This window comes from Microcaecilia unicolor, unplaced genomic scaffold (assembly GCF_901765095.1).
Source record: "Microcaecilia unicolor unplaced genomic scaffold, aMicUni1.1, whole genome shotgun sequence".
NCBI classification, from domain to species: Eukaryota; Metazoa; Chordata; class Amphibia; order Gymnophiona; family Siphonopidae; genus Microcaecilia; species Microcaecilia unicolor.
Genome location: NW_021963043.1, coordinates 268397 through 276901, shown reverse-complemented (window position 1 = coordinate 276901; position 8505 = coordinate 268397). Strand labels below are relative to the sequence as shown.

Here is an 8505-nt window from a genome sequence, read left to right as displayed (position 1 = left end):
TCAACTACTGAGGTAATCCCAAGCACTTTGGGAAACCCAGCCAGAGCAGGCCAAAGGGTATCTGAAGACCTAAGAGAACCATCAGTCATGCACATCTTCCCCACCCAGGGCACCCCAAGACAATCTGCTGTCTGAGGCAAGGGTTTATATTTTTTATTTTAGTTACATTTGTACCCCGCGCTTTCCCACTCATGGCAGACTCAATGCAGCTTACATGGGGCAGTGGAGGGTTAAGTGACTTGCCCAGAGTCACAAGGAGCTGCCTGTGCCTGAAGTGGGAATCGAACTCAGTTCCTCAGTCTACCACCCTAACCACTAGGCCACTCCTCCACTCACCGCCCCTCCCCCTCAATGCTTCCAAAGCTTGGTCTCCTCAGAGCAGGGAGGGTCCCTTAACTCACAGCCCTGATCAAGTGGATGCCAATAAGAAAAAAAATGCAACTTGTATTTCCAGCCTCTATAATAAGAAAACTTTGCAATCACTGGTTATACTCAGAAAAGTGTGTAGGGGCAGTATTGAGCCAGCAGTTTTTAAATGCGGTCACTGAGGGCAAGATGCACTAAACTTTAACGACCCTTTTACAACCCTTTAACGAACAAGTTTTAAACCGTGACATGCATTAAAGGCCTTTTTCCGACAACGGTAGCAGCTAACGAAAACGGAATGCAGATGAGCAAATTGTGTAGAAACCTTATTGAAATGAGATGCATCAAAGTTTTACCGCTTCCCTAACGCTGGGAAAACCACCGGAAAGCTAACGAGAGGTCTGTACCCCTCGTTAGGGCTGCCCGGCTTCCAAACGTAATGTAAAAAAAAAAAAAAATCGGGACGGGAGGGGCAAAAACACTCGTCAGGAGCGCCTTTATGAGCGTCCTTGCCCCCCCCCCCCACCCGAGGTCGCCGCTGCTCCCCGCTCCCCTGCATTAAAATCACAAAACTTTGGGCAGCCCCGGCCCCCCTCCCTCCCTTTCTCCTCCTTTAAAACGTCGGCTCCCGCCATCCTCCGCCCCCGTGCCCCCCCCCCCGCCCGAGGTCGCCGCTTTCCCCTGCAGCATAAAAATCCAAACTTTAGCAGCCCCGGCCCCCCTCCCTTCCTCTCTCTCCCACAGCTCCGCCTCCCCACCATCCTCCGCCCCGTGGCCCACCACCCTGAGGTCGCCGCTGCCGCCGCTCCCTCCCTCCCTCCACCGGGCCCCCCTCCGCCTTACCGGGCCCGCGCAGCGCCTCTCACCTCTGTGTGAAGGCGCTGCACGGGCAAGAAGAACATCTGATCATCGCTGAGTCTTCAGGACGTCTCTCCTTTCCTGACCTGGGCCCGCCCTCATCTGACCGGGGGGGGGGGAGCGGCGGCGACGACCTCAGGGGGGCGGGGCACAGGGATGGAGGATGGCAGGAGGCGGAGCTGTGGGAGAAAGAGAGAGAGGAAGGAAGGGGGGCCGGGGCTGCTAAAGTTTTGATTTTTTATTTAATGCAGGGGGAAGCGGGGAGCAGCGGGGACCTCGGGCGGGGGGGGGGTGGGGGCAAGGCTGTCCATACAGGACGCTCCTGACGAGCGCCTTTGCCCCCTCCCGTTCCTTGTTTTTATCCTTTTATTTTCATGCAACGTGTTTGTGTTTTGGTTTTTTTGTTGTTGTTGTTGCTTTGACGATTGTGGCATGCGCAGAGCAGCCAGCATAACGCTTGGCTGCTCTGCGCATGCTTTAGGGGCCGATTACCGATGTGGATTACACCAGTTTAATGATTCTTTAATGCATTCTACTTTACAATATCGCACCGAACATGTGTGACTTTGTTTTTTTAGTGCATTCTTTGTTTTTTTTTTTAATTCGTTAAGGACTTTTACGTTTTAGATTCTTTTACGTTTGGTTGATGCATCTGGCCCTGAGAGCTTTTTACTCAAATATTCAGCTCTGGGCCACACCTGCAGAACAGAACTGAATATCTGGGTATTTGGCGGTCACCAGCATTTATCCAGGTACCTGTTATAACTTTTTCATGATGGAACTTTTAGCAGATGGAATATTGCTATTCACCGGATAAATCCCAGACTTCACCTTCAGCTAACCTTGGCACTGCCTTGATAGTGCATTATCCAAGTAAGTGCCACTGAAATCAGGGTATGACCAGATCAGTGGGACTTATCCATGTTGGGGCTGCTCCTACCTAGAGGGTCTGCTGAGTACTGACTTAAAATTATGCAGCCTAAGTCTATCAAACATTAACCTCTGACCCTGCACACTAGACCATTATGGTGTTAATGGTAAACACGTCTTCTGCACCCACAGAAGCCTTCCTCACCCCAGGGCTGCTGAGAGGCTGGGCCCGGGGCAAGGCCGCCCCCAGGGCCCCGTCCCCCCAAGGTCGCCCCCCCCCCCCTCCACCCCCTGAGGTCGCCATCGCTGCCGTTCACACCCCTCCATCCGCCATCGGGCCGGGCCCCCTGCATTGAAATCGCAGCCTCTCACCTCCGTAAAAGCAGCGCTGCAGGGCAGCAGATCGCCTCCCTTCGGCCCTCCTTCCCTCCTTGTGTCCCGCCCTCGCGGGAGTTACGTCAGATCCGGAGTAGTGGGCCCAAAGATTGGCAACAGCAGGAAACCCACCCAAACTGGAAGTGAGGCCACACACCAAACGACTAGTACCAGATACAGGAGTCTCAAATAGGTTAGGCTGGACTGGAACCAAATGCTGGAGTGGACTTGGCTTGGCTTGACCTGGAACCAAATGCTGGAGCAGACTTGGCCTGGCTGAACTGGCACCAAAAGTTGGAGCGGAGCGGACTTGGCTTGGCTGGACAGGAGCTGGGTTCAGGATTTACAAGTAAGCTTGGCTGGAGGTCAGGATTCTCCCACAAGACTTGGGTTACCATATTTTGTCCTCTCAAAAAGAGGACGTATGTCCCGCCCCTGCCCCACCCACAATCCCGCCCCTTTTGCATCCTCACCCCGCCCCCTGTCTCATATTCCCCTCCCCCCCGTCACCTCCCCTCCCCTTACTATCTACTGCCCTGGTGGTCTAGTGACCTCTTCGGGGCAGGAAAGAGCCCCCTCTTTCCTGCCCGAGCTCTGTCTTGCCCTGCATCCTGTTGCTGTGACGGTCTCAGGATTCAAAATGGCCGCCGATAGTTGAAGTCTCGCGAGGCCGCGTCAACTCCGGTGGTCATTTTGAATCCCGAGACCGTCCACAGCAACAGGATGCAGGGCAAGGACAGAGCTCCAGGCAGGAAAGAGGGGGCTCTTTCCTGCCCCGAAGAGGTCACTAGACCACCAGGGCAGTAGATAGTAATTAAGGGAACAGGAGGCTAAACTAAACACCACAGGACAAATGCAAACAAGGCACTGAAGCTGAGACACAAGATACAAAGCTGACAAACACAGACAGACAACTGAACAAAGCCTAAAAAGCACAGGTAGAAGAGAGTAGAACTTGCAGAGCTAGAACTGCAACAAACACAGACGAAAACACATCTGAAGACCTCATTGTTTCAAAGGCAAAGCCTGAAAGCTCCCAGGCAGGGTTACCAGGTGGAAAATTTTTTTCTCACCCAATCCAGCCCAAACCCCGCCCCCGACACCCCCCCCCCCGCGTCATCACCCCCCCCCCCGCGTCATCAACCCCGCCCCCGCCGTCACCGGCCCCGCCTCCCCCGTCACCGGCCCCGCCTCCCCGTCATCGGCCCCGCCTCCCACGTCATCGGCCCCGCCTCCCACGTCATCGGCCCCGCCCAAAACATCACTAACCCCGCCCAAAAATGTCACTAACCCCGCCCCCCGCGGCCGAAAAAAAGGCAAAAAGCCGCCCAAAAAAAACGCCCTGAAGCCCAAAAAGCAGCCCAAAAAACCGCAACCCGCCGCGGGCAAAAATTTCCCGCGGCGGGTCGCGAAAACCGCCCACCTGGCAACACTGCTCCAGGTGCTTAATAAAGGCAATTACAGATGAGGTCACAGGTGAGCATGGCAGCAGAAACCTCAGGGCAAGTCTGGAGTGCTGAAGCATCAGGACCGGAATGGAACCTGGAAGATGTCTGAGAACCAGGGGAAAAAACAGTCCACGGGGACTACAGAACCCGGCCACCAGGGGGCAAGATGCTTGCAGGCATGGAATACAGTCACAATTATGACAGATTTCTCTTTCCTCTTAACTCAGTTCCCAGGATCTCCTGTCTATTTGCCATTTCGGTTCTTCCCTACTGTTGTCTATATCCGTCTCTAACACTGATCTTTCAGCTTTCTTCCAGTTTGTCTGCTTTTCTTTCCACTGGCAAGCCGATATTCAAAAGGCCTTATCCGGTTAGCAGGTCCAGGTGAGCCCAATATTTGGCCGCACTACCCAGGGTTATCTGTGGTGATGTCCAGGCAGGAGGAGAAAAGAAGTATTTACCATCTGATAATTTCATCACTGCCTAGCAATCAAGAAGATTGTAAGTGCTTTACCAAAGAATTAAATCTTGCTCACAGTTAACATCTGCTTAAGTGAACTGTGTAAAGCCAAGTCAAGACCTCACCAAACCGGTGTGTGATGTGAGTAACACGGAGATTAAGGAAAGTTTTGAGTTTCAAGTTTATTGAAAAGCTTGGTTTACTCTTTCCAAAAATACTAGGACTAGGGGGCACGCAATGAAGCTACAAAGTAGTAAATTTAAAACGGATCGGAGAAAATATGTCTTCTCTCAAACATGTAATTCAACTCTGGAATTCGTTGCCAGAGAATGTAGTAAAAGCGCTTAGCTTGGCGGGGTTTTAAAAAGGTTTGGATGGCTTCCTAAAGGAAAAATCCATAGCCCATTATTAAAATGGACTTGGGGAAAACCCACGCTTACTTCTAGGATAAACAGCATAAAATGTACTGTTTGGGATCTTGCTAGATACTTGTAGCCTGGATTGGTCACTGTTGGAAACAGGATGCTGGGCTTGATGGACCTTAGGTCTGTCTCAGTATGGCAATACTTATATTCTTATGTACTGGATTACGCAGAACACTTGGGAGGGTAATCGCGTCCTGACAGGAGCAGGAGAGAGAAAATTCCGGTGCCGGGCCCCCCTTGCATTGCCTGCCTAGCAGCTGCTGGGCCCTCAGGCTGCGCATGCTCAGTTTTGAGACCGAGCATGTGCGACCTGAGGAAAGCAGCCGCAGGGGCAGGCAATGCTGGGCAGAGGAAGGAGCCACGCTGCCTGTAGCTGGCAGGGCCAGCCAACGGTAGCAATGACGATTTTTTGGGGGGAAGCGGCCCAGCTCAGTCTCTCGGCGGCCCTGACTTTGCCAGAGATCAAGTGTGAGGACACAGAAGTTAAGTTACCAGATTCTCAGCTCTGCATGGAAAGTGGCCTGTAGTAAAAAGAGAATATTTGCCTAATCTATAAGGTCAGTTCTAGTGGCAAAAAGGACTCAGAAAAATGGAGCCACCCAATTGGCCACCCCCCCGGCTACTGGCTACAGCATCTGTGGGACTCCTTTGCAGAGCATGAGCAGTGCAGGTGCTGTACAGAGCCTGAGAGAAAGAGAAAGGAACAGAGGCTGAGGAACAAGCTTATGTCAATTTCCTGTTTCATATCTAGCAAGAAGCAGCAGAGCCGAAGAAACCGTTGAAGAGTACAGGCACTTTGACGCAGGGCAGCTGCACGTCACAACCCGGTTTTAAGTGGCCCTTTCTTGTAAAAACTTGGACTGCACCAAGCATGGGGCCCCTCACAGCTCTGGAATAAAGCCCCAAGTGGCTTCTAATGCACTTCTCCAGTAACAACCTTCACTTCTGCCGGTATGTGGCCTTGTCATTGGGATGACTCGGGGTCAAGGTTATTATGTTGGTTGGGAGGAAGGGATTGAGGGCAGAAGTTTGGTTAAATGTTGCCCGTGCTCTGGTTTATGGGAAACAGAAGGTCTTAGTACACTGTCACTTCAAGCGAGGCCTTTTTGACTTCTGCTATATCATGCCGCCTGCAGAGGAGAGATAAAGGCAGGGCCAGTCATTGTGGGGTGGGGGGGTGGGGGGGGGCTGTATTGTGGGTTATGAAAAGAGTACCACAGAGGCGCTTGTCTTCAGAAGTGCAGAATTTCACCAGCCTTCACTTTCTTGTCCTCTGGCTTTTCACCTGTTTTTCATTTTAAAGAGCTGTGTTTGGTGCTTCAAGGGAAGATGCAAGGCCTAAGGTAAATTTCATGGAGGTTGTGGGAACAAACCGACAAGAGTTTTAGCTGCTGTGAACATGAATGGAGGGAGTCAGAAAGAGTGGGCTCGACTGGGGGGCCAGTCCAGGATGTGTGAATGCAGCGGCTGGAAGGACAGACCTGCAGTCTGTCTTAGAGTTGATGCGAATACCTTGAAACTAGTCGTAAGAAGATGTGTGGGTAGTGAATCGGAGTTGAAATGCAGCTTGTTCAGAACTTTGGCACCTGCCCTGACAGATTTGCAAAGAAAAACTGATCATTTGTTTACTTGCGTTCCACATCTCTACTTAACATTTGCCACTGTGCCAGCTTGCACTTAAGGCTGCATTTGAGATCTGCACTTCTCCAAGTGAAAGGCCTGAGCTAAATACTAAATAAATTATTAAGTGAAAAAGAGACGGTGCCTCTACTTAAGGGAGCAGCATCAGGACCAGAAGCCTGAACGGCTGACGTTTATGGCCATGGCGCAGCAGCAAAATTATGAAAATTCGAGCAACAGAATTAGCCTATCCTGTCAAACCAGTTCCCAAAAAAGCTGCCACTGACGCTCCCAACTGTGTATCTTCCAGATCTGGAGCACAAGTATTTTAAGAGCTGGCCTTATAGCACCGAGGGTCCAGAACTGGGATACCCCAATCTGTCATGGAGCTCTAGGCCCGAGCATGTCACAGGGGAGCTGTACACATGGTCAGGGAGAAAGACAGTAACACAGTAAATGATGGCAGATAAAAGACCTTTACGGTGGGAGGGAGCCAGAGCCCGAGGTTGGGGGCACATTTTAAGTGCCGTCCCGCTGCCGCCCCTGGGGGTCCTCAACCCCCGCCAGCCGAAGCATTCCTTCAGCACCGTCTCCGGCGCAGCCACGTTCCTGCGCTGCTCATCTTGCTGCTCCTGTCCTGTGCAGGCTGACGCTCCTCAGTTTCATGTAAAGGAGTGTCAGTGTGGACAGGACAGGAGGAGCAAGAAGAGCAGGGCAGGAACAAGGCTGCGCTGAGGACGGCGCTGAAGGCGGCTTCGGCTGGCGGGGGTTGGGGACCCCCGCCAGCCAAACCAGGGGCCTGGATATAATTTACAGGGGCCCAGGCCCCCTTGGCCCCCCCATAGCAACACCCCTGCTGCACTGTCTACCCACTCTGCCCAACGAGGTGGCCCAGAGCTTCACCCGCCACTCTATGCAAGTTATAGTCATTCATCAATTAACACTGGTTGGCAATTTGCCATCATGCCAACCACATGATGCCGTCTTGGTACAATATGGGGCTCATTTTCAAAACAAACAAAAAATGTCCAAAAAAACGTCATTAAGGATGGACGTTTTTCTCTCAAAAATGTCCACGTTGCGATTTCCAACACTCCGAATGTAGAGGTTTTTCTCCACAGTTCATCCAAATTTGGTGTGTTGGGTGGGACACGGGCAGCCCCCAAAAGATTGATGTTTTTCTGCAATAATGGAACAAAACAAAAATGTCTAGGGCCAAAATTAAGACCGTTTTGGCTAGACCTGTTTCAATCATGAATAAGCGACCAAATGTTGCCCTAAATTTATTTATTACATTTGTACCCCGCACTTTCCCACACAAGGCAGGCTCAATGCGGCTTACATAGTAACAATATAAAGAATTACAAAGTCATAAGCAGAATAAACAGTTTATCGTAAGCCTATCCTGATAGGGAAGCCGTCCCATCCCCTGTATCATCTTTGTCTCCCTTCTCTGCACCTTTTCCAATTCCACTATATTATGTCTTTTTTGAGGTGCAGCGACCAGAATTGAACACAATACTCGAGGTGCGGTCGCACCATGGAGCGATACAACGGCAGAATAATATCCTTATTTTTGTTTTCCATCCCTTTCCTAATGACACCCAACGTTCTATTCGCTTTCCTAGCCGCAGCAGCACATTGAGCAGAAGTTTTCAACGTATCAACAACGACGACACCTAGATCCCTTTCTCGGTCCGTGACTCCCAACGCTGAACCTTGCATGATGTAGTTATAGTTTGGGATCCTCTTTCCCACATGCATCACTTTGCACTTGTTCACATTAAACGTCATCTGCCATTTAGACACCCCCCCCCCCCCCAAAAAAAAAAAACCAGACCTTTTTCAGGTTTGAAAATGACTATGTTCGCCACTCGATTTTGGGATGTTTTTAGCAAAACATCCAAAATCGGACTTAAGACGCCCCTCCAAATGTTATAACCAAAAATATTGCGAACAGTATTTAACTTGCTAATTTTGCTCATTTCAATATTAAGATGTCTTCCCCGTCCGCTTGAAGAGAAGAGAGGGCCGTGGATGCTTTGGTGATGGCCCTTACCAGAGTGGTGCTGAGATGCAGCTC

At 51.1% G+C, this 8505-nt stretch overlaps 1 protein-coding gene across 1 annotated transcript in view; it reads left to right on the top strand.

Moving 5' to 3' along the window:
- The first annotated feature begins 6021 nt into the window (after positions 1 to 6021).
- Positions 6022 to 8505, top strand: part of LOC115458826 (TRAF3-interacting JNK-activating modulator-like) — a 56700-nt gene continuing 54216 nt past the window's right edge. Inside the window, 1 exon segment of the mRNA XM_030188645.1 lies at positions 6022 to 6145. The gene's annotated coding sequence lies outside the window, so the exon portion shown is untranslated.